General features: G+C 42.5%; 1 non-coding gene across 1 annotated transcript; it reads left to right on the forward strand.

The window, feature by feature from the left end:
* The first annotated feature begins 14,025 nt into the window (after window positions 1-14,025).
* Trnas-uga (transfer RNA serine (anticodon UGA)) lies at window positions 14,026-14,100 on the forward strand. Its single transcript has one exon. It is a non-coding gene; the product is annotated as a tRNA-Ser (tRNA).
* The last annotated feature ends 10,721 nt before the right edge of the window (window positions 14,101-24,821 follow it).

The raw sequence follows: 24,821 nt of genomic DNA on the forward strand, positions 1-24,821 counted from the left end.
TTGTATGCAGGGCGAAACGATCTGCGAGACGTCTGAGTGTCGCCGCAGTTTATGTGTTTACCGTTCTGGCGCGACCGGAACGAAGATTCCTGGCACCGACTGACTGCGTTGTCCTCTTGGTTCGGAAAAAACTTGTGGACTGTGCCCTGGTGAGTGCGACTGTCTGGCACCGGATGGCCGGTGGTCTAGGCAGGTTGTTTTCGTAGCCCGTCAAACGGCAAGTTCAGTGCCTCAGCTGAGTATCAGAGGCATGATTGGTCAACTGAGGCTAGTTGACGTCATAAAGCCCTGCTCGAAATTGGACGGAAGGGTCGCTATTGGCGCGAATGATGTTCCGAGGCAGTGAGGGGGAATTTTGGAATCAGCACTGAATGCTGATTCGCGGTTTTAGAGAATAGTAGGGAGTTGAGCACTGCTGGCTTCGCGGCTTGTTCGCATGACAGAGAGATTTTCTTCGGGATCTGATCTTCCTCGGAGTCGGACGGTATTGCGACTTGGTCGCTCGTTTTCAGAAGAACTTAGAATTCTCGGACAGCCTTCGCGGCCGGGGGTTGACACAGTCACTGCACGGCAGAAGTCGGCGCCTAAATCATCGGGACGCTGCTTACCGACGACGTGCTGCAGATTTCAGTACTGGTACAGTATTTTGCGACACCAGCATTGTAGGACCTTATGACTTTTATACTGAATCCCTCAGCAGCACTCGCGCTCACTTTGCTAAAAGTACACCTTGCTTGTCTCTCCATGTGATCCCATTTGAACTCTCACTACTAATTGCGATACTGCTATATAGTCAGGAGATTAATATTTGATTCATAAGACCTCCATTCATTATCGTCAATCTATTGCACCACAGAGAGTAGGAGCCCCTTGTTCTTGAGCCAACTCTTATTGTCATAATATTTCAGTATAGTCTTTCCTTTAACCTACTGTGTGTGTCGATAATCATGCATTTATGTTGTGATGTGTACTAAATATTTAATTCGCATTTCATTTCGTAGATATATGCAGAATCCCATTTCCTGTGGTTTGTTATGATAAAGTTCTCTTTTTTGAGTATATTACAATTTTTATTAAATTATTGTGAGTGTGAATTCCTTATTTTACCAACTAGCAGGGTCCACCATCATTTCCTTCCGTTACCGTTGTGCTCATAATTAATTAGCTGGTAGATAAGGAGTGGGTCGTCTCCACCCCGGCACCTCGAATAATATGGCGACCCTTGCCTCGGGTCTTTTCTGTTATTGCTGAGTTGCTGTCAGGACTTGATCGATAACATTTCCTGATCAAAAAAATTCTTCGCTGTAATTTGATTTAGTGATAGAAATATTTGGCGGCGCGCATGTAATAGCCATTGATTTTGTTCATTTATTTAGTAATTTCATGTTGTTTTATTTTGTGTGTGTTGGTTGATTTTTGTGGGATCTGTACCACATCACATTCCGTTGAAAATGACTGCGTTGCTTCAGAGTTGAAATTATTTTGGAGGGGTTGTTTTATCGACATTTGTACTTGTGGGTAAAATTCTTCTTTTTTTAGTAGTAGGAGTCGATTAGTGCAATTTTGTGTCAAGTGTTGTATGGGGTTTTCGCTGTTATATTTTTCTTGTTGTTGATGTTCCTTGAATGAATGTTTCGTCGTAGCAGGGCGTGACTGTTGTCGAACGCGTCTCCAATAAATAGACTGCACACGATGGAGCAGGATCAGGGAAGTAACAGGGCTGAGCCAGATGAAGAACTGTTGAGTCTTCCTACGGGACGGGAGGTGTGGAACACAGACGTTAGACGCGAACCGGAGGCAGACCGAGAACGGGAGGATCTGAACGGTGAAAGCAGTGAGAAAGAAGGGGGGCACAAGTAAATAGGCATGTGGAGGCTCTTGTTTATATAAATAAGGGCACAGATGAGAACATACCGACGAAAATTCGGCCTTGGCAATATAACAGTGCTCAAGTGTCTAGAGTAATATCACCTGTTGGTGAAGACGGGCCTAGTCAGCCGGAGGATTTATTATTGGAGATTTTGGGGGTGGTAAAGGACATAAAACAGAGCCTAGGAAAGAGAATGGATGAAGTAGAGAATAAGGTACTTGCGGTTGTGAACGAAGTGAAGAATGAAATAGCGGAGGTCGGTAAGACGAGTGTCGAGGCGAAGGTAAGGGCCATTGAAGCCAAGGTGGAAGCAGCAACGGTTGAAGCAGCTGGCGCAAAAAAAAAAAAAAAAAAAAAAAAAAAAAAAAAAAAAAATTGCAAAGAACCGTGCAAGAATCGCTAGGTGAATTGGACACATCAATGCGTTTGAAATTGATGCAATAAAAGCTCAGGGGAAGGAAGCACTTGCGAGTACAACGCAAAGAATGGAAAGAATTGAAGAACGCGTTGCGGGCACTACCCAAAGGTGCGAAAGCGTAGAAGAACGTCTAGCACGCCTTGAACGCCAAGTACAAATTTGTACATCGCGTCCAGAGGCGACGACTGGCGGACATGGAAGTGTGGCGCCGGACGGCAGTCGACTACGAAGCGCGCACAGCAGCCCACAGGGCGCACGGACGCAAAATGACAGCCCGACCGCAACAACTAACGCTCAGTTTCAGTATAATTATGGGGCGGAACTATGTGGTAACAGCACGCACCAGGAGATGTCAGCTCGTATCAAACAAACGGGCGCGTTTGATACTACAACCAACGAGGGACCGGAGTTTGATTACAAACACTTTTTATCGGTCCTCAAATTCCAAAATTTCCGGGAAAATGGAGGCTCACTTCACCCAAAAATTTGGCTGTCACAATTTTCTAACACGCTATCAATGTCTTGGTCACTGACAGCAAAATTAGAAATACATCTGCGGGAACATCGAGGGCACGGCAGCTGAGAAAACGCGCACCAAGAATTCACCGACGCGTTTCTCGGAACGTATTGGTCGCGCGAAGTGCAAGACCGAATAAAACAAGAAATCATTTTGTGTCCAGATCTGGAGGCGTCAGGATACAAGAGCCCCACAAAGCTCTTTGAGGCTTTAATTAGAAACAATCAGTTTCTTGATGTGCTACATAGTGATGGTGAAATAATTAAGTTCTGTTTCGCGAAACTGCCAAGCAACTACCAGCAAGCGCTTGTAGGAAAGTACAGATCAAATGTTGAAACACAAAAAAGCCTTCTGCGCGAATTGGAGCTAGTTTTTAAAAAAGAAGCGGCACGCGATCGAAGGAAAGGGCAATATAACCATTACAATGGCGACTTTCGTGGAGCACCGCGCAGTAACAACAACAATGACAGGAGGAATGAGCGAGATGGAACATCCAGGAGACGGGACTATGGGAGATAAAATTCAGGATGGCAACGTAACTTGCACAGGCAAAACGATACCCGCCAGTACGACACGAGCTGGAGGCGCAGAGATTCACATGAACAGCGGGATGCGTCAATCGAAATACGTGGTCCTAACCTGAGTTCCAACACCGAATCAGAATTGGAGGGCGAGATTGAAGCCAAGTCCGTGCGGATTCGGCTCGGGGAAAATCCGCACAAATACTCGCACAGAGCCGTTAACATACGTTGAAATGTAAGGAGCACGGGAACGTAGTTTTCGTATAGGAAAAAAAAGGTGGTGCCTGTGTGTGAAAAAAAAGGAAACATTTGTAAAATAAACTGGGTTAGAAAACTACTTACTGTTGTGTACATATTAAACATTAAGTGTGGTAATTTGTTTTTATTTATATTCTATAACATGTAAATGTGTGACTTGAAGCGACATATGATCTTGCGCGAACTTGGTTAACTCAGAAAGCGAAGTGTCGGTCTAATTCACTTTTCCGGACTTCCCGTTACATGGGGGAGCCACCACTCTTTCCAGACGTTGGTAACACAAACTAAATCTTCATGTGTGTTTTGTCTTTACACTATACCTATTACTGTGTCTTTGTTCAGGAAGAGCTACTGGATGCATATCGACAGTGTTCTGGGTACGTCTTACTGTGTTCCACCATTTGTTTGTTTTCGCGGTATTTGTCACTGATGTCATGGGCAAACAACTGCAGTTTTGCACCTATTTTCAGTGAGGTTCTTTTTTTTTTCGTAGGCGTATTGGGCACGCCACAGTGCGTTGCACCATACTCTTAGGGTTTGGAGGCGGATATGCAAAGGTGGCATTTGTGCCCGCCATGCCGCTGCTTCTGGGCGTAACCTTTCTGGAGTGTGGCGAGTTTCTCGTACGATGGTACGTCACGTCTCTGAACGTGTGCGGTCATCGTGATTTATCGTATGAGCGGTGTTATGCAGAAGGTATGGAGTTCCTCAACAAGTTCGGTAATTGGTGTCGTGGTGTGAGACCTTTGCACACATGAGAAGTCTACAGGTATGATATTTATAAGAACTTGTTTACAGAGGTAGAGTCTTTGCATTATAACTTGCGAAGTCTGCCATGTTTTTTTTGTGTAAATTTTCCACTGTAAGTTTCAGTACATCCAGTTCCATCTCAGATGAGTAGCGACAAGAGACAGCAACATCCATCGAGTAGTCTCAGCAACGCAGGACGGGGGAGTGTGTATGGTAAATGGGTGTAGAAGATAAGTTACATGTAGTATTTTTATTAATTTCCACTGTAAGACGTCGTGGTCTCCTGACCTTCATTGCTTACATATTCCGCCCTCACAATCATATTCCGCACATCAAGACACATCGATAAGATAAAGTCAATGTTGTATAAATTCATGTAAACCGTGGTATCACCGCCAGACACCACACTTGCTAGGTGGTAGCCTTTAAATCGGCCGCGGTCCGTTAGTATACGTCGGACCCGCGTGTCGCTACTCTCAGTGATTGCACACCGAGCGCCGCCACACGGCAGGTCTAGAGAGACTTCTTAGCACTCGCCCCAGTTGTACAACCGACTTTGCTAGCGATGGTTCACTGACAAAATACGTTCTCATTTGCCGAGACGATATTTAGCATAGCCTTCAGCTACGTCATTTGCTACGACCTAGCAAGGCGCCATAATCAGTTGCTATTGATATTGTGAAGAATGTACAGACAAGAGCTACGTTCAACATTGATGGATTAAAGTTAAGTATTCCACCATCTGCGTCCGTTTTTCTGGGTTCTGATTTCCTTGTTGTGTTCCAGACCTCACGCCAGCCTGCGTGAGCTTAAACGCGTGCCTTTCGGCTTCCTCCAAACTCCGTGGGTTGGCTCTCCTGCCAATCCACAACATAAACGATATGCAAATAACTAGAAAATCGTAAGTGCGCACCGAGATTGAAATACTCGAGGCTGGCATACACACACACATTCAAGACACGACGGACGCAGGGGCTTTTAGTTCAGGAGAGGCAAACCACATGCTGGGAGGCCGGTCCCTTCAGAGGACGAGCCAACCTATCTATGTCTGCTGGCGACCGCCCGTAGAGCAGACAGCGATTGCCTGAGTGAAGGAAGAATGACCCCGTGTTCACCTTAAAAGCAAATTCCGCTACATTGTGTGGGAGCACCCAGCCTATGCAATCATTACTAACATAGCATGCAGTTTCAGAGGTTTTCACAGGGAGATAGCAAACGCCAACCGCTGATGCTACAGATTTTAGGATTGGTCGCCTTAAACGAAACGTCATTCTCCCGTTTTAGAAGAGCAATGGTGATTGGCAGACGATATTCCTGACGCCTTGAGCTGAAGCAGTAATTGAAGAGACCAAAAGATATACCCCTTCATGTGTGGCGTGGAGAGGGGCCGTTCCGTTGTCGCTCTTGTAGCGAGAACACGTAACGAGAGCGTGTGCGCTCGTATGCGTACTCACAGAGTGAGGAACAAGTCTCTCTTCAGTACTTCACTGGGAGAGCAGCTCTGTCGAGAGCGAATCGGAGTGTGACTCTATATTGAGTCCTTGCTATTAAGCGTTGTTCACTCTGTTGGCCGCCACACTTATTGTGCGGTATAAACGGACAGAGTTATAGTTAAATGCCTGCGAGCGAATTTTTTAGTGGCATTGCGGTGGACTGGTTATCTGACAGGTGTACCACACCAATAGTTAGACTAGGGCCGAATAGGAGTCCATGACTTCATCAAGGCAAATGGAGAGTTTGATTGGCGAAGGTCAATCCAGACAGAACGAGAGTTATTTTATTTGTCAGCAGTCATCGCAGCTTACGTTATTGTGCGGTACAGCTCTTGCGAGCCCCATATTTACTCCACAACAGTACACTTCACTACATTTCACATGCGACAGCCTCGACCCTACCTAGCAACATTCTAACGGATAATTATTCAAGTTGAGTAGGCGTGGCTCTCAGCCATTTTGCCAAGTCAATAACAATCTTAAACTTCGTATAGAAATTTCATTAGGGAATCCTATCCTTAAGAGGTAACTTCACATTCCGAAAAGAACCCGGAAATGACTTGTTCAGTTCATAACTAAAAGTGCCATGTGATTTCTCAGAATTTTTGCAAAATAAATAATAATTTTCGTAAGTTTCGTGTTTTTGTTGTACTAACTAGCACTACTCCAGTACCCAAGTACCCCACTAGCCACGTAAGAAATTTTGTGAATTTTTGTGTCATTTCCTTACAGCGGACGACTCCAGAAGATATTTATTGCTGAAAGGTTTTCAGGCATTTCTCTTTAAAACGTTATGACCGTCTGTCTGACTTCTGTAGTAGTGTGGGGGTGGAAATTGCATCTTGCAAGAGCCACACTTTAAAGGGAACATCTCAGATTAATCCGTTGCGCAGAATGACAGAATAGCACCCACTCGCTCACAGAAAATAGCGAGCCTGCCAGGATAGATAAAATAGGTAAGCTACCAGGATAGGAAAGTGTCAGGATAGTTAGGTACGGCAGGTCGCAGCAATAGCACTTTGAAGAACTTTCTTTCATGTATTAAATAGCTATTTGCAAAGATTGGGATCAGAATAGATAAAGGTAGTGAAGGAAGTAAAATTGTAGGGAAAAGGGCGTGTGTTCTTGTGTTGGTAAATTTATCATTTTTTTACGATTTTTGTGTAGGTGCTAGGGCATGGGATTTTCAGGTGATAGGCACAGACGCAGAGTGACGCAGAGACGCAGTGTGATGCAGCATCATGTAAGTTAGAATTAGGAAATAACATTTTTCTCCCTTTGCAAGCGCACTGGTGTAGAATGGAGACTGTAGCAGAGCAGACAGAACATTAGCCGAGAAGTCATGACGTTGTTGTAGTTGTCGGTTCAGCCAACTGGTAAGTGGTGGTACAGTTTTGTAGATAGGGTTGCGGTGTGTTGAAAGAAATACCATGTTAACGAGAGCACAAGCCAAAAGGTTACGTGAAAGACAGCGAGTAGACAAGATGGGGGAGAATCAACCAGATAGACAGCAAGTAAACGAGCTTATTGAGAATGGGACAGAAGTTGAACCTGAGATTAGGACAAACGGTGAATCAGAGAATAGGACAGTCGGGGAGCTGCACAATCAGCAGGCTCAGACTGGAATAAAATTGAGACAGATCATACATATGGGAATCGAAGGGACGAGAACATCGAATTTCCAGAATATGAAATTCCAGGTAGGGCACATTCTGATCCAGAAATAGACAGCCCACGTAGGAAATGGCAAAGATTAGAAGCGAAACGAGCACAGGAAACGCGTTTGTTTGCCGCGTATTCAGGGACAGAATACGCGTCAATACAGTCAATGAACCGGCAGTTAGCTAACGTTCAAAGAGAAGTAGACAGTGAGGAAGAGTGGGAACATTTAGAATACGTGGAATCTATCGTACACATTCTAAATATGCCCCAACAACATACACAGAATTTTGCGGAGTTACGAGCGCCACGATAAGGTTCCGTAACAGACGCAACTGTACATGCAAACACAAGACATACACAACAGAGAGAGCAGAATGCGGAGTTGTTTGCGCCACGTAATGGTTCAATGACAAACGCAACTAGTCCTCAACACAGACAGCACGGGTTATTGCAGTTATCAAACTTAGAAACGCCACAGCATAGCCCAGTAAACGACGTAAGTGACCGAGTAGAAAAAATAGATAGAGAATACATAGTTCAGCAGAAGGTAGTGTTACAGGACAGGACGCGATCATGGAGATGTTACAAAAAATGAACGCTAGTATGACGAAACAGAATCAGGATATTAATACAATTAATACACAGATAACGAAATAGAATACACAGATGACAAAACAGTATCAGGAATTGAAACAGGATAATCAGGCTATTAAGACACAGATCCAACAGGATATTCAGGCTATTAAGACACAGATCCAACAGGTTAAAATCCAGATGGAAGAAGGGATCGCCAGATTTGATAGTCAGATCGCTCAGATAAACAAAGACGTGAAAGAATCTAGAGAAAGAATTCAGGTACTAACACAAGGTCAGCAGCAATTACGCACTGACGTGGACAAGGTCCAATTGGACATCGTAAACGTTGACAAAAAGGTGGATCATTTTACGAAAAAAGCCACTCGAACAGCAATACAAATTTCGGAAGAACAAGCAATTCAAAGCAAGGTCGCAAAGGATGCACTGAAAAAATATGATCAGCGGATCAATAAAATAGAACTTAAAAACAAAGATCAGTTTGAAAAGCTTCGAACAGAGTCGATACAAACTGTCGAAGAAAAGATCGAGACCGATTACACCTGTAGCGAAACAACTTACACGTCAAGCATTAATTCAGTACACGAATACGCGCCGTCTAAGAAACTTCAAGTAGAACCAAGGCTAGACGTAACACTCGCGCAGACATCGAAACAGAAAACCCCGATTAAAATAATACATGACATGCCACAGGACCAGGAACAGTATCTAGAAAAGCGGAACACATACATTCAGCCGATACCAATCGAAAGACAGGAAACTGAACCAGTAAATCCAATGACACAACATAATAGCAGCACAGGTACTATACCGCGAACGACGACAGTAGAAACACACGAACAACTCTTTTGTTCACCAATGATACGATATGACGCGGATATGAGTCAGGAAATTGAGAACAGGCAGACAGGCAGTAGATTACCAGAGAATAAACACGACGACACAAGCAGTGGCAGATTATTTGAGTCCATGAATCAGCCACAAACCGGATTTATGAGTAGATATGATACAAACCACTTCCTTACAGTTAGAACATTTCAACATTTCAAGGAAGAAGGCGGTAGCTTGCATGCACGCATATTCATCGGTCAGTTTCAAGTAGGATTACCAAACCACTGGAGCGTAGCTCACAAACTTGACATCATTTGTGCACACGTGTCAGGGACAGTAGCAGGGGTGATGCTAAAGATCGCAGCTACCTGTACGTCTTACCTACAGATCAGAACAGCATTTCTCGAAAGATATTGGTCTAAGGAGGCGCAAAACAAAATTAAATACGAGTTACTTCAGATGACACCATATGATAACTCAGGAGAGAAAAGCGTGGTAAAATTCTTTGGTACAATGGACAAAAAGTATCAATGCCTAGACAAACCATACAGTAACGGAGAGCTGATATGTCTATCTAGAATGAAATTACCGGTAAAGTATCAACAGCCGGCCGAAGTGGCCGTGCGGTTAAAGGCGCTGCAGTCTGAAACCGCAAGACCGCTCCGGTCGCAGGTTCGAATCCTGCCTCGGGCATGGATGTTTGTGATGTCCTTAGGTTAGTTAGGTTTAACTAGTTCTAAGTTCTAGGGGACTAATGACCTCAGCAGTTGAGTCCCATAGTGCTCAGAGCCATTTGAACCATTTGAAAGTATCAACAGGCGACAGTAGGGAAAAATGAAAATACCGAAGAATTCAAAGAGGTTTTAAGGGAACTTGAATTTATGTTTAAAGAAGACGAGGTGAAAGAAAGAAGAAAGGAAAGGGAACAGCAGAAGGAGAGGACTAGGAACGAATATTCCAATAATAATAATCGTAATCCTAACACCAATAATTTTAGGCAATTTAACAGACAAGGACAGTGGCACAATGGAGACAATTGGCATAGAAACGATAACTAGAATAATTGGTACCGAAATAGGAACGGTAAAGGCCACTCATACATTGGCAGATATGGGTTTAGGAATCAAAATGCCAACGGTCAAGGGTACTTTGAAAGAGGTCAAGATGTTAGAACCAGCAACTGGAGAGACCAGGGCGCGAATAATTACCGAGGAAATTATGGTCCACAGAGGCAAGAACAACACAGCAAAGGGAAACCAGAAGTAGAAATTAGGCCACCAAATCCTGAAAAACGTAAAGATTGACGGTAAAATCCGGAAGAGGTTAGGCAAACTGACGTCCATTCATTAAAACAATCAAGAAAGGACATTTATATTTTGGAAGAAGCTAGATCAAAATTAGAAAAACTTAAAATAGCCAAAATTCAGACAAACGGGGACTTACGAAAATTTCCGATAAAGAGTCAGCACCAGATCCACTTGAATTACGCTACATAGCCTGGGAAAACAGCATAGAATGGGAAAATTCTGAAAGCGAGGATGAACTGCCACCACTTCCGTGTATTAAAGAATTAAGCGATGAAGCATTGTTAACCGGACTTAGAAATATATTTGACCAGAAGCAAGTAAATCAACGCGATAAAACAGAGCAGAGTATCCTAGATAAAAACAAAAGACAGACAAAAAAAAATGGTTCAAATGGCTCTAAGCACTATGGGACTTAAACCTGAGGTCATCAGTGCCCTAGAACTTAGAACTACTTAAACCTAACCAACCTAAGGACATCACACACATCCATGCCCGAGGCAGGATTCGAACCTGCGACCGTAGCAGCACCGCAGATCCGGACTGAAGCGCCTAGAACCGCAAGGCCACAGCGGCCGTCCAAAGGACAGACGCCACGAACACAAAAGACAACATGGATGACTATGAGGAGATAGAGAGAGAGTACATTCGGGAATGTTTGGAAATGAAGGAAAAGGAGAGACAGGAGCTCGAAAACAGACGAAAAGAGGTAGATAGGTCGCAAATGGTTTTGCTCACGGACTTAACACCAAAGCAAACACAAACGCAAAGGGAAGGTACAATTATCCACAGGTTAAGCTATGAATCTATAGCAGAGCATTTGATGCAAGAAAAGGAAATCGTAACATCCACATTTATACAACCAATATTAAAGATAAACATTGGTGAAATCACGACACGAGCAATCATAGTGGGAGTCAAGTGACAGCTATATCAGGAAGCCTATTTGAAAGGTGCAATAGAGAGAAAGAATTACCGATTTTAAGAACAAAAAGGATAAGAGTTTTTGGAGCCTTAGGAAAAAATGCAACAGAGGTGAAATACGAAACACGTCTTTCATTCAATTGCCAAGGTTACGAGTTTGAAAACAATTTTATACTCGTACCAAAACTTACGGCTGATGTGATAATCGGTGTAGATTTCATGAATGAGCGTAAGGTTCACATTTCCATACCACAAGGTTTCGTAACAATAGATGATGTAATACTATATTTTATTCAAACTTTTAACGATGAAAATGAACTGGGAAAAGTAAAGCAATTGCATTTAAGTCAAGAAGGGAATGAAATAGAGGAGGAGAGACACCCTAGATGAAAGTTCGAGGAAAACCTTGACCCACTCCCACCACAAATAATAGAAGAAATTCATCAAGAGATTAGTATGAAGATAGAGGAAATGGGTGATATTTCGCTCCACGAAAAAAAAAAAAAAAATGTTAGAAAGCATGTTGAGATCACATGCGTAGGTATTTGCACGAAAGACAGGTAGCATCAAAGATTTTCAATACAAATTTGAGGTCAAAGATCATAAACCCTTTTGTGTTCCACCTTATTCCATACCATATAGTTATCGAGAGCAAGTATTTCTTGAAATCAGAAAAATGTCACCATATAATTCACCCTTACAAGTTGTAAGTAAGAAGGATGGGAGAATACGTTTGGTACAAGACAAATAAATACAATTATAATTTCGGAAACAGATAGACCAGAGAAATTGGAAGAGTTGATTCAGAAGTTTCATGGAGTACAGAATTTTTCATCCATCGATTTGCGTTAAAGTTTTTGGCAAGTAGAATTGGAGCATTCATGTCGAAAATACACAGCCTTTATTGTCTTTGGTCGTTGCTACCAATTCAAACGGTTACCGTTTGCCTCAAAATTTCGTCAGCTGCCTTTATTCGCGGCCTGAATTCTATACTGAATCTCGACATACTTCAGAAAATTACTTGCTATGTGGACGACATTCTTGTGGCGGAGGCAACTTGGGCAGAACATAATTGTATACTGGATAATTTCCTACAAATTATGAAAAAACATGGGGTCACCGTCAACATTATTAAATCGCATTTTGTAAAATCAGAAATTAAATTTTTAGAACATAACATAACAGCAAAAGGTATATATAACGCCAGACGAGAAGAAGATAGACGCTATTCGTAATATTCCTACTCCCTACAACAAGAAAAGTCAAAGGGGAATCCTGGGGTTGATAAATTTTTACAAAAAATTTATATGGATAGACACACTTGCACCACCTAGACTGTGTGCACTGACAAGAAAAAACACACCCTGAATATGGGATAAACAAGCAGATGAAGAATTTCGTAAGTTGAAAAACGTACCATTAGAAAATTTTATCACAAATGCTTTAAAAAATTTATCTGACGAATAAAACAAAGATCAGACCCTCCTCAAGATTAAACACCAACTTACCGATAAAATCAACACAGAAATTAGAAAAAATTACATAAATAAAAGATATTATCCTATATTACGTAATAACATAATAATGATACAGCACAATGGCTAACATGCATCCCTGACGAAGTTCTTAATAAATACATTTGGTATACCAACTTTAGCAGTGGACATTTTGGACCCAAGGAATGCTATCTAAAAATGAAACAAACAGTACACTTCCCAAATATGGAGCGACGTATTCGATGCGTTCTTAAAAGTTGTAAAAAATGCATACAGTCAAAACATGTGACATATCATACCAGACCCCCAATGTTTCCAATTATCCCTGATAAATTAAGACAGATCGCTGCAACCGATATTTATGGTCCAATTCCACGAACAAGGAAAGGCTCCACCTACATATTTGTTGTAATTGAACTAGCATCAAAGTACACTACACTTACACCCTTAAAGAAAGCCACTGGATTTACAATTAGTAAAGCACTTCAAAAGGACTTTATACAACAAGTTGGGAGAGTGAAAAGAATTATCTCAGATAATGGGTCCCAATACAGATCAGTGCATTGGAAAAACACATTAGACAAATTAAAAATCAAACCCAACTTTATTTCCAAATATAAACCAAGTGGAAATTCGGCCGATGTACCATGAAAGATTTGGGAACACTTTGTAGACTATTTTCTAGAAAGAACCATTGTACTTGTGAACTATATCTACGAGACTTCCAAAAAGTAATTAATGAGACACCACATAGTACCACGACTTATCCACCAATTACAGTATTAAGGAATAAAGATCCTCCAGAAAAAATAAAAAAAATCATTAAATTTCCAGTTACTCCCCGAAAGCAACATAGACAAATCGTCGCTTCTGCCCTACAAAACATTCACTCAGCAGCAATGAGACGTAAGATCACTCAAGACAAATCTGCCACAAAGAAACGCTTCACACTGGGCCAAAAGGTATTCATAAGAACACATTACCTTTCACATAAGAGTCGAAATAAATGCAGAAAATTTTTTGCAATCTATAAAGGGCCAATTATAATTTCCAGGATTACTCACGAAAATGCCGTAGAGCTAACAAACCCAAAAACACATAAAAGTATTGGCATCTCCCACGTGAGCCACCTAAAAGAATGTGAATGAAAGAAATGGTAAAAGAGAAGAAAGGGAAAGAGACAGATGGGCAATCGCAAATCGTGTACTAACCACTAAATCGAAAAATAAATTAAGAATCAACAAAATAACACGCAGATTAAAACTGTGTGCCGGACTGAGACTCAAACTCGGGACTTTTGCCTTTCGCGGGCAAGCTTCTGTAAAGTTTGGAAGGCAAGAGGCGAGATACTGGTAGAAGTACAGCTGTGAGGACGGGGCGTGAGTCGTGCTTGGGTAGCTCAGTTGGTAGAGCACTTGCCCGTGAAAGGCAAAGGTTCCGAGTTCGAGTCTCGGTCCGGCATACAGTTTTAATCTCCCAGGAAGTTTCATATCAGCGCACACTCCGCTGCAGAGTGAAAATCTCATTCAACAAAATAACACATTAATTAAAAGAAAAAGAGACACAGTACACACTAACAATCTCTTGTAGTATCAAGTACACTACAACATGCACACAAACAATAAGTGGTACACAACAATTAAAAGAATGAAGAGGTGGTAGGCTATAAAAATGATAGATATATGCTTTAATTAAATTATCATATGAGAAATAAATAATAATTTTCTTCATTTTTATAAACATTGCATTGTATAGAGTCAAAATCTCTTGTTGTTTATATAAATCAAAACATTGTAAACAAATATCTCTACACGAAAAAAGGGACATCGCCACCAACACCAATCACCAGCTCCCTGAACACCAGATGCTTCGAGATAGCGACGGAGGGGTTACAGATATGTTGAGAAAGCACTTAGGGCAATAAGAACAACATAAAGTCCAACACCATACTGGAAATGCAGGTTGCAACTAGGTTGGAATTCAGGAGGACAACACGCAGCACAAACATTTCATGTCACGACAATGCAACACAACGGAAGAGCATGGGAAGAATCATAATACGACGAGACGACAATGAAGGTACAAAAAATTACTAAGGCCTACAAACTCATCATGTAACATTTGGAAAGGCAGTCAGGTCCTACAAATCCTATATCACTCCTACACTAAAATTCACATATTCCTAGCCCAAGAAGAACAGAAGTATGCAAGAAAGAAGAGAAGAACAGAAGATGCAAGATGAAGAAGGGCAGAAAACAGCAAGATACCTTTCTCTCCTATCCTACAAAGCAAATTGCTACTACAACCACCTCTCCAACAATAAACCTTGAATCGTCAAACAAATACAAACAAATGGCAAAAAGAATATTAAGTAGTACCAACCAACATTATGTCAACAAGTAAGACCCAGCGTCACATGCTAGAGTGCTGCTCTCATGATTTGTGACACCCATACAAATGAGTCGACGCCATCCAGTATTTCAGTGGGAATCGTAGAGCACAGAAACTGACACAGCACAAACCGAAAAGACTGATAAAATACAAATGTAGAGTTAAGAAAATGATATATTTGTAAAAATACTTTTTCCTTTTTTGTAAAAGTAGTTGTTTTATCATATATGTGAAGCCCATAATGTGATAGACACCTTAAAATATAATGTAAAGAATATTAATTAGTTTAAGTAGATGCTCTCAAAAATCCCTGTAAAGCCAAGTTAGTTTTTTTATATAAAAAGGTTTTGGTTAATCATAGGTTGAAAGACGATAAAATAAAGAATAAAACACTTCTTCACTCTTAAAACAGTGACACAAATAATGCCTAAATAAATAAAACAAAGTCACACAACAGAGCTTTTGTGAACATTCACACGAAGCTTAACTAAAGAAAATATATAACCACACTAAACCATGATACACCATACACTAACGAGTTTAGAAAAATTAATATTGTAAAAACAATTTTTGGAAATGAAAAAGAAAAACAGAGACACGTACTGGCAACGACAAAGAATAACGACCTTTGTAAAGTCAATAATTGCCCAACAACAAAACATAAATAGTAGAATTAAAAAAAACACAATAGCTATAAAGAAATCATTAGAAAAAATTGTTAAGAATGCCTGAGAAAAGTTTACTGGAAAATCTAAAAGAACAACTTTGGCCTGACTTCGTCAATGTTTTCCTCAGCATTGACAAACCCCAGACAAAAATTTTGTCAGAGAGCGGGAGGTATGTAAGACGTCGTGGTCTCCTGACCTTCATCGCTTACATATTCCGCCCTCACAATCATATTCTGAACATCAAGACGCTTCATTCGAACCCAAACTCGATAAGATAAAGTCAATGTTGTATGAATTCATGTAAACGATATGCAAATAACTAGTAAATCGCAACTATGCACTGAGATTGAAATACTCGAGGCTGGCGACACACACACATTCAATACACTACGGTCGCAGGGGCTTTTAGTTCAGGAGAGGCAAACCGCACGACAGGGGGCCGGTCCCTTCAGAGAACGAGCCAACCTACCTACGTCAGCCAGCAACCGCCCGCAGAGCTGACAGCGTTTGCCCGAGTGGAGGAAGAACGACCTCGTGTTCGGCTTAAAAGCAAATTCCGCTACATTGTATGGGAGCGCCCAGCCTACGCGTTCTTTACAAACATAGCACGCAGTTTCAGAGGTTTTCACAGGGAGACAGCAAACGTCAAACGCCGATGCTACAGATTGCCAGATTTGTCGCCTTAAACGAAACGTCATCCTCCCGTTTTAGAAGAGCAATAGTGATTGGCAGATGAAATCCCTGACGTCTTGAGCTGAAGCAGTAATTGAAGAGACCAAAAGATATACCCCTTCATGTCTGGCGTGGAGAGGGGCCGTTCCGTTGTCGCTCTTGTAGCGAGAACACGTAACGAGAGCGTGTGCGCTCGTACGCGTACTCACAGAGCGAGGAACAAGTCTCTCTTCAGTACTTCACTGGGAGAGCAGCTCTGTCGAGAGCGAATCGTAGTGCGACTCTATATTGAGTCCTTGCTATTAAGCATTGTTCACTCTGTTGGCCGCCACACTTATTGTGCGGTATAAACGGACAGAGTTGTAGTTAAATGCCTGCGAGCGAATTTTTGAGTGGCATTGCGGTGGACTGGTTATCTGACAGGTGTACCACACCAATAGTTAGACTAGGGCCGAATAGGAGTCCATGACTTCATCAAGGCATATGGAGAGTTTGACTGGCGAAGGTCAATCCAGAAAGAACGAGAGTTATTTTATTTGTCAGCAGCGAGCGGCACAGACAGCAGTCATCGCAGCTTACGGTATTATGCGGTACAGCTCTTGCGAGCCCCATATTTACTCCACAACAGTACACTTCACTACATTTCACATGCGACAGCCTCGACCATACCTAGCAACATTCTAACGGATAATTATTCAAGTTGAGTAGGCGCGGCTTTCAGCCATTCTGCCAAGTCAATAACAATCTTAAACTTTGTATAGAAATTTCATTAGCGTATCCTATCGTCAAGAGGTAACTTCACATTCTGAAAAGAACCTGGAAATGACTTGTTCAGTTCATAACTAAAAGTGCCATGTGATTTCTCAGGATTTTTGTAAAATAAATAATAATTTTCGTTAGTTTCATGTTTTTCTTACACTAACTAGCACTACTCCAGTATCCAAGTATCCCACTAGTTACGTAAGGAATTTTGTGAACTTTTGTGTCATTTCCTTTTTCTTTAGAACGTTATGAGCGTCTGTCTGACTTCTGTAGTAGTGTGGGGGTGGAAATTGCATCTTGCAGTATCCTCACGGTAAAGGGAACATCTCAGATTAATCCGTTGCGCAGAATGACAGAATAGCATCCACTCGCTCACACCACTACTAATGCAGTTACAGCTAGTTTTCTCTGGTGTAATATGTGTTCATTGTGTATCTGTGTGCGGCTGCCATGTCTTGAGCAGTTTCAGGGATCCATCGAGGCCTCTGGGATCAGAGAAGGCGAGAGACGTGCAGTGGTGCCCATAGATAGCGTAGTTAGTGAAGTTAAATAGTCACGAGTAATTGTGAGCATGCTCCAGTGACGGGTAGGCCATAGTTGGGAATACATATAGTATTTTAGGGTGATGGGTAGCGTACTTCAGCTTTTATTTATCTTAATGAATCCATAATTACACACAAACACACACACACACACACACACACACACACACACACACACACACGTACACTAGTACTAACAATGGGTCCATAGATTGAGTGACTATTCTTTATATGTAATACAATGGTCAATATTGTCAGCAGAGTATAAGACCTTTCATACTGAATTAGTGTAACAGTTTTATTCATGTAAATATTCATTTCCATTAATTTTTTTTTACTGAATGTACAAAATACTACCAGAGAGAATTGTATGAAATTCTAAATGATGTATTTGCTAAAAGTTTTCATCTACATCTACATTTATACTCCGCAAGCCACCCAACGGTGTGTGGCGGAGGACACTTTATGTGCCACTGTCATTACCTCCCTCTCCTGTTCCAGTCGCGTATGGTTCGTGGGAAGAACGACTGCCGGAAAGCCTCCGTGCGCACTCGAATCTCGCTAATTTTACATTAGTGGTCTCATCGGGAGGCATAAGTAGGGGGAAGCTATATATTCGATACCTCGTCCAGAAACCCTCTCGAAACCTGGACAGCAAGCTACACCGCGATGCAGAGCGCCTCTCTTGCAGAGTCTGCCACTTGAGTTTGCTAAACATCTCCGTAGCGCTATCACGCTTACCAAATAACGCTGTGACGAAACGCGCCGCTCTTCTTTGAATCTTCTCTTTCTACTCCGTCGACCCGACCTGGTACGGATCCACACTGATGAGCAATACTCAAGTATAGGTCGAACGAGTGTTTTGTAAGCCACCTCCTTTGTTGATGGAATACATTCTCTAAGGACTCTCCCAATGAATCTCAACCTGGTACCCGCCTTACCAACAATAAATTTTATATGATCATTCCACTTCTGATCGTTCCGCACGCATACTCCCTGATATTTTACAGAAGTAACTGCTACCAGTGTTTGTTCCGCTATCATATAATCAAACAATAAAGGATCCTTCTTTCTATGTATTCGCAATACATTACATTTATCTATGTTAAGGGTCAGTTGCCACTCCCTGCACCAAGTGCCTATCCGCTGCAGATCTTCCTGCATTTCGCTGCAATTTTCTAATGCTGCAACTTCTCTGTATACTACAGCATCATCCGCGAAAAGCCGCATGGAACTTCCGACACTATCTGCTAGGTCATTTATACATATAGTGAAAAGCAATCGTCCCGTAACACTCCCCCGTGGCACGCCAGAGATTACTTTAACGTCTGTAGACGTCTCTCCATTGAGAACAACATGCTGTGTTCTGTATTGGGGAGGGACGCTTTATAAAAGGATTTAAGTATTGTGCAGGTACTGGGAACAACGAGTAACTGCTGGACGAGAATTGACGCTACAAGGTGGTCGGTGTAGATTAAATGGGCCCGAGCAGCAGGGAAAAGCCTGAGGGAGGCGGCTGAGAGTCAGGAGACATCCCCCTCTCTCTGACGGCTCAGCGGCGCGTGTCGCCTACCCGCTCAGCACAGTGAAAGTAAAGCGGCTGCTGACGTGGCGGACAGCTCTGTGTCAGCTGAGGGCGGACACAACCTCGTATTCCCACCGGGACAGGCGAACCCGTTGGCGGCTGGCCGAGGAGGCAGCACGGCGCCGCTTAGTGGTGACGCAGAAATGGGGATTCCCCTGCAGAAGAGGTGCCGGACGACGAGGGCGTGCTCTAACGATGGTGCCACGAAGCTTCGGAGAGACCTCTCGAGCCGCACTTATGACGGACGCCATTTACAGTTCCTGCACGAGTTCGTATAGCACACTATAATAGGCCGGACAGCATGCTCAAATCAGTTCTGTGCTGGATGTTGCTGGTTTGCAGTTTGTCATGACTATCTCCTCTCCTACAGAGAGCAATTCCGAGCAATCAGCCACAGTGATCGATCTGCTGTCCTTGTTTCAATCTCCATCTCTCAATCTAAGAGTAGTATCCTGTATTGCAATTTTTCGGTCCAGATGAGACCAAGTGTTACTGTCTTCGGACAGCCAACTACCTGTCCTATGGCTCTGTCCCGAATCTTGCGGTACTCAATAGAATCAGAGGCTGTACATGTGCTTGCCACCGTACCGCACTGTACTGCACACCAACAATAGACTGTCGTACCTTCCTAAGAGCTTCTTTTCGACAGACAATGCCACTACAGAGAGTGAAGGATGACTGGAGATACTTCCTGATGCTGCGCCTGGTTCCGAGAAACATTAGATTGGTGGCCCACACGACTCCTCCCAACAGGCGGCCCTTTCTCCTCGCCAGGAGCCACCACCCCGCTCCACAGACGAGTGTGGTAATGTCCGTGTGTTGAGTGATTCGTTGTGTGATGTTAGCGTGTGAAAGATGTTATGGTCAACTGCCTTTTTCTTTCTTTTGCTCAGACAACTGCATGAACACAGTAATATTCGTGCCTTTAGTGAAAACATTATTTTCTTTTTCCCCCAAACTTTATTTCAGAGACTATAAACTAGAAACACTATGTCAACTACATGTATATTGTTTTGTTTTATAGCGTCCAGTTTTCCTTTTTCTTATATATATACATGTTAATGTTAAAGGTACCCTGGTTCCCTATCATCATATCAGTTTGGAACAAAGTTTTTTTTTTGTTATGCACACTATGTTACATAATCTTCGATCACACAGGTATACTTACAAAATATCTATTTTTTTTTGTGTGTACACTATATCTCTCCATCTCATTTATTTTTATACCTGTCAATTGTCACTATGTGTACAAATTTCTTGTGTATGTGTCAGTAGTTACAAAATGTTACACACAATAATATGCTACAGTGTAATGTTGTTGCTTTAATTTGTTCTGATTACGGTGCTGATATTCAATAAAAGCGGGTTAAAAGCTGTGAGCTGTCTGGGGAAGTTAACCTTGCATTACCGCGCAACTGTTTCACCAGGTATCCAGTCTAGCTTACCAAATTCCCAACCAGACTAACATTAATTATAATCTTTTAATAGTCATATGACAACCGGTATATATATATATATATATATATATATATATCATCATCATCATTTATTGCCTTATCGGGCCTTTAAGGCCTACAGCAAGAAGAACAAACGGAAAAATTAAAGAAAAAAGACTTACAAAAGTACACTATACAGTAGTAAAAGGTTACATATATACATTACAGCTTAAAGGTTTAAAAGGCAAGAGGGATACATTACAGAAACAAAAAAAACACACACGCAGTGTCTGTCAATTACACGAGAGGAGGGAGCTGTTGCAGATGGCAGTCCATCTCATCCGGTCGTTGGCGTCCTCCTCCACGGCTGCTGGTTCCACTTCTTTCAGGATCGTTGTTATATATATATACTCCTGGAAATGGAAAAAAGAACACATTGACACCGGTGTGTCAGACCCACCATACTTGCTCCGGACACTGCGAGAGGGCTGTACAAGCAATGATCACACGCACGGCACAGCGGACACACCAGGAACCGCGGTGTTGGCCGTCGAATGGCGCTAGCTGCGCAGCATTTGTGCACCGCCGCCGTCAGTGTCAGCCAGTTTGCCGTGGCATACGGAGCTCCATCGCAGTCTTTAACACTGGTAGCATGCCGCGACAGCGTGGACGTGAACCGTATGTGCAGTTGACGGACTTTGAGCGAGGGCGTATAGTGGGCATGCGGGAGGCCGGGTGGACGTACCGCCGAATTGCTCAACACGTGGGGCGTGAGGTCTCCACAGTACATCGATGTTGTCGCCAGTGGTCGGCGGAAGGTGCACGGGCCCGTCGACCTGGGACCGGACCGCAGCGACGCACGGATGCACGCCAAGACCGTAGGATCCTACGCAGTGCCGTAGGGGACCGCACCGCCACTTCCCAGCAAATTAGGGACACTGTTGCTCCTGGGGTATCGGCGAGGACCATTCACAACCGTCTCCATGAAGCTGGGCTACGGTCCCGCACACCGTTAGGCCGTCTTCCGCTCACGCCCCAACATCGTGCAGCCCGCCTCCAGTGGTGTCGCGACAGGCGTGAATGGAGGGACGAATGGAGACGTGTCGTCTCCAGCGATGTGAGTCGCTTCTGCCTTGGTGCCAATGATGGTCGTATGCGTGTTTGGCGCCGTGCAGGTGAGCGCCACAATCAGGACTGCATACGACCGAGGCACACAGGGCCAACACCCGGCATCATGGTGTGGGGAGCGATCTCCTACACTGGCCGTACACCACTGGTGATCGTCGAGGGGACACTGAATAGTGCACGGTACATCCAAACCGTCATCGAACCTATCGTTCTACCATTCCTAGACCGGCAAGGGAACTTGCTGTTCCAACAGGACAATGCACGTCCGCATGTATCCCGTGCCACCCAACGTGCTCTAGAAGGTGTAAGTCAACTACCCTGGCCAGCAAGATCTCCGGATCTGTCCCCCATTGAGCATGTTTGGGACTGGATGAAGCGTCGTCTCACGCAGTCTGCACGTCCAGCACGAACGCTGGTCCAACTGAGACGCCAGGTGGAAATGGCATGGCAAGCCGTTCCACAGGACTACATCCAGCATCTCTACGATCGTCTCCATGGGAGAATAGCAGCCTGCATTGCTGCGAAAGGTGGATATACACTGTACTAGTGCCGACATTGTGCATGCTCTGTTGCCTGTGTCTATGTGCCTGTGGTTCTGTCAGTGTGATCATGTGATGTATCTGGCCCCAGGAATGTGTCAATAAAGTTTCCCCTTCCTGGGACAATGAATTCACGGTGTTCTTATTTCAATTTCCAGGAGTATATATATATATATATATATATATATATATATATATATATATATATATATATATATATATGTGTGTGTGTGTGTGTGTGTGTGTGAGAATTTAAATAAAAAGAAATAAATCAGTTTATATTTGGAAATTTATTTTAACATTGATCATTGAAATTTCAGCATCTTAAACTTGATTCATAACTAAACTGGTGCCTTATTTAGGATTGTGAAAATGTGACATTGTAATCTTACGGAACGCATCAAATATGGAGCCAAGGTTGGGAGACTGCATACAATACTGCATTCATAAAATAAAACACGAAGAACGTTGAAACATGTGCAAGAGGAAATTAACCACAACCAACAGATTCAGTTTTCACCCAAAGAAGTTACATTCGTAGCACAATCCTGCCAGTCATGTAATTACCACTCACTGGTATACTAAATTCATACTAACTCTCTGTGAAATCTTCCCGAAAAGAATAGCTGAGGGATACTTTGATGCTTACACCACATGCTTCACGTGGTCAACTTCGTTTACACAAAGAGTGTAACTCCACAATAATTTTGATAATTAAAATAAATTAGATCGAAAAGCAATTTACAATAGAAAAACCTCGAACTGGTTACTATCGTCTTACTATTAACCTGATGGGTCAAACAATTGTATAAGCACGTGGTACTGGTCTCACAAAGTACACCCCACGTGGGTTTAACATAAAGAAAAGTTGCTATATTGAAAAATATTGTCAAGACGAGACGTTATAATCTCACTCACATTCGCATTTAAGATTGATGACCTTAGTTAGAGTTACTGATCAACATGTGGTTCCACTTTACTCACAAAGTAGTAACAAAGCTACTACCGGAATATATTCTGAACTTCACACTTGAATTACACTGCGTTGCAATTTAAGATAACATAAGATATTTTAGAGCTAAACGTGAAATAAAGGTGATTAAATTTTCAGTTAGGCTGAACTTAAGAAATCCATTGTCCTACGGACTTAGCAGACACGCGCTTAGCCGGAGATCTTACCACTTCAGACGTTCGCCGTGGACAGACTGCCGTGGTCCCTTCCTGTGGGGTGCCTCACAAATACAAACGGAAGTGACCAGAGAGGCAGCTTCCTATACCAACATGACAAGGGACGGACAGGACCATACTAAGAATAGAAACCTCTCTGCTTTTAGAAAGCATAGCTACCTGTTCCGACGTTGGTCCTACTGTTCTCTAGCAGACAGGCTTGTCTGCTACCATCAAGCATGCACTTAGAAATACATTTGCTCATTCATCCTCTCAGACAGAAGGGAAGGGGGATGACAGTATCTTATCATATACAGTATATAAAAGAAAGCGGATGTAGGTTCCGTATGAGACTGTGTGACATGAATTACATATAAACTGTGTTTTAAAGTGTAGTAGTGTGTCAGATCGTTCTTGTTTATGTGTAAAAGTAACACGTTCCACTGCTCAGTCTCCTCCCAGATAGTCAGAAACACCACAGTAAAATTAGAAGAGGAATTTATGCCGTAAATGACAACAGATTTAAGAAATTAACATGAAAGGAATCCAACAGAGACCTTTCAACAGTTACATGAGAGTATTTTTGTTTGTGTATGTGGGTGGGATATCTGCGGTTACAATTCTTGTTAATGGTGAGTCGATCATCAGTCAATCTATCACTGTCAAAAATTATCATCGTTTCTGTTCAGGGAAATGGCGTGAGTGTCGTTTTACATGTTTCAACCATGAAGCATAGAAATATTGTTTGTCTTTTTGGCTTCATGCAGAAGTATGTGTGTGTTTGAGTTGGGCACCAGTAGCTAATTCTTAAATGATACCTTAATGAGAAGCTTGCACGTCCATTAGGTCAACATTTTACTGCTGCTTCGAAATTGGCCTTCTGGCATGTGTTCAACATTTGTATGACTGTGCGAGTATGTCCTTGTATGACAGTGGGCTCCCTGAGAGTGAATCTGTGTTGCGTGTGACTTATTCCTCAATGGGAGTAAGAAAAATTCCACCTATCATTATATAATCAATTTCCAATGTAATCTGCCAATTTGTTGTGATATTTTGGAAACTGTTTAGACCGATTCTTTTTGTTTCATTGACACACTACGTTTGTCAAGAGAGTCAATCACTACCAAAAATAATCTGAAGTGACTGGGGGGTAATGAAAGGTTCCATGCCCTCTTTTGCATGTCTCCTCTCATTTTCATCAATTTTATTAATGTTCTATGCCATTGCAAGGTAGTAACAGACCGAATAAGGTTACTGTAATGAGAGTACTTGTACTGAGAGCTCAAAAAAATA

The sequence above is a fragment of the Schistocerca nitens genome, chromosome 3 (genome assembly GCF_023898315.1).
Source record: "Schistocerca nitens isolate TAMUIC-IGC-003100 chromosome 3, iqSchNite1.1, whole genome shotgun sequence".
NCBI lineage: Eukaryota > Metazoa > Arthropoda > Insecta > Orthoptera > Acrididae > Schistocerca > Schistocerca nitens.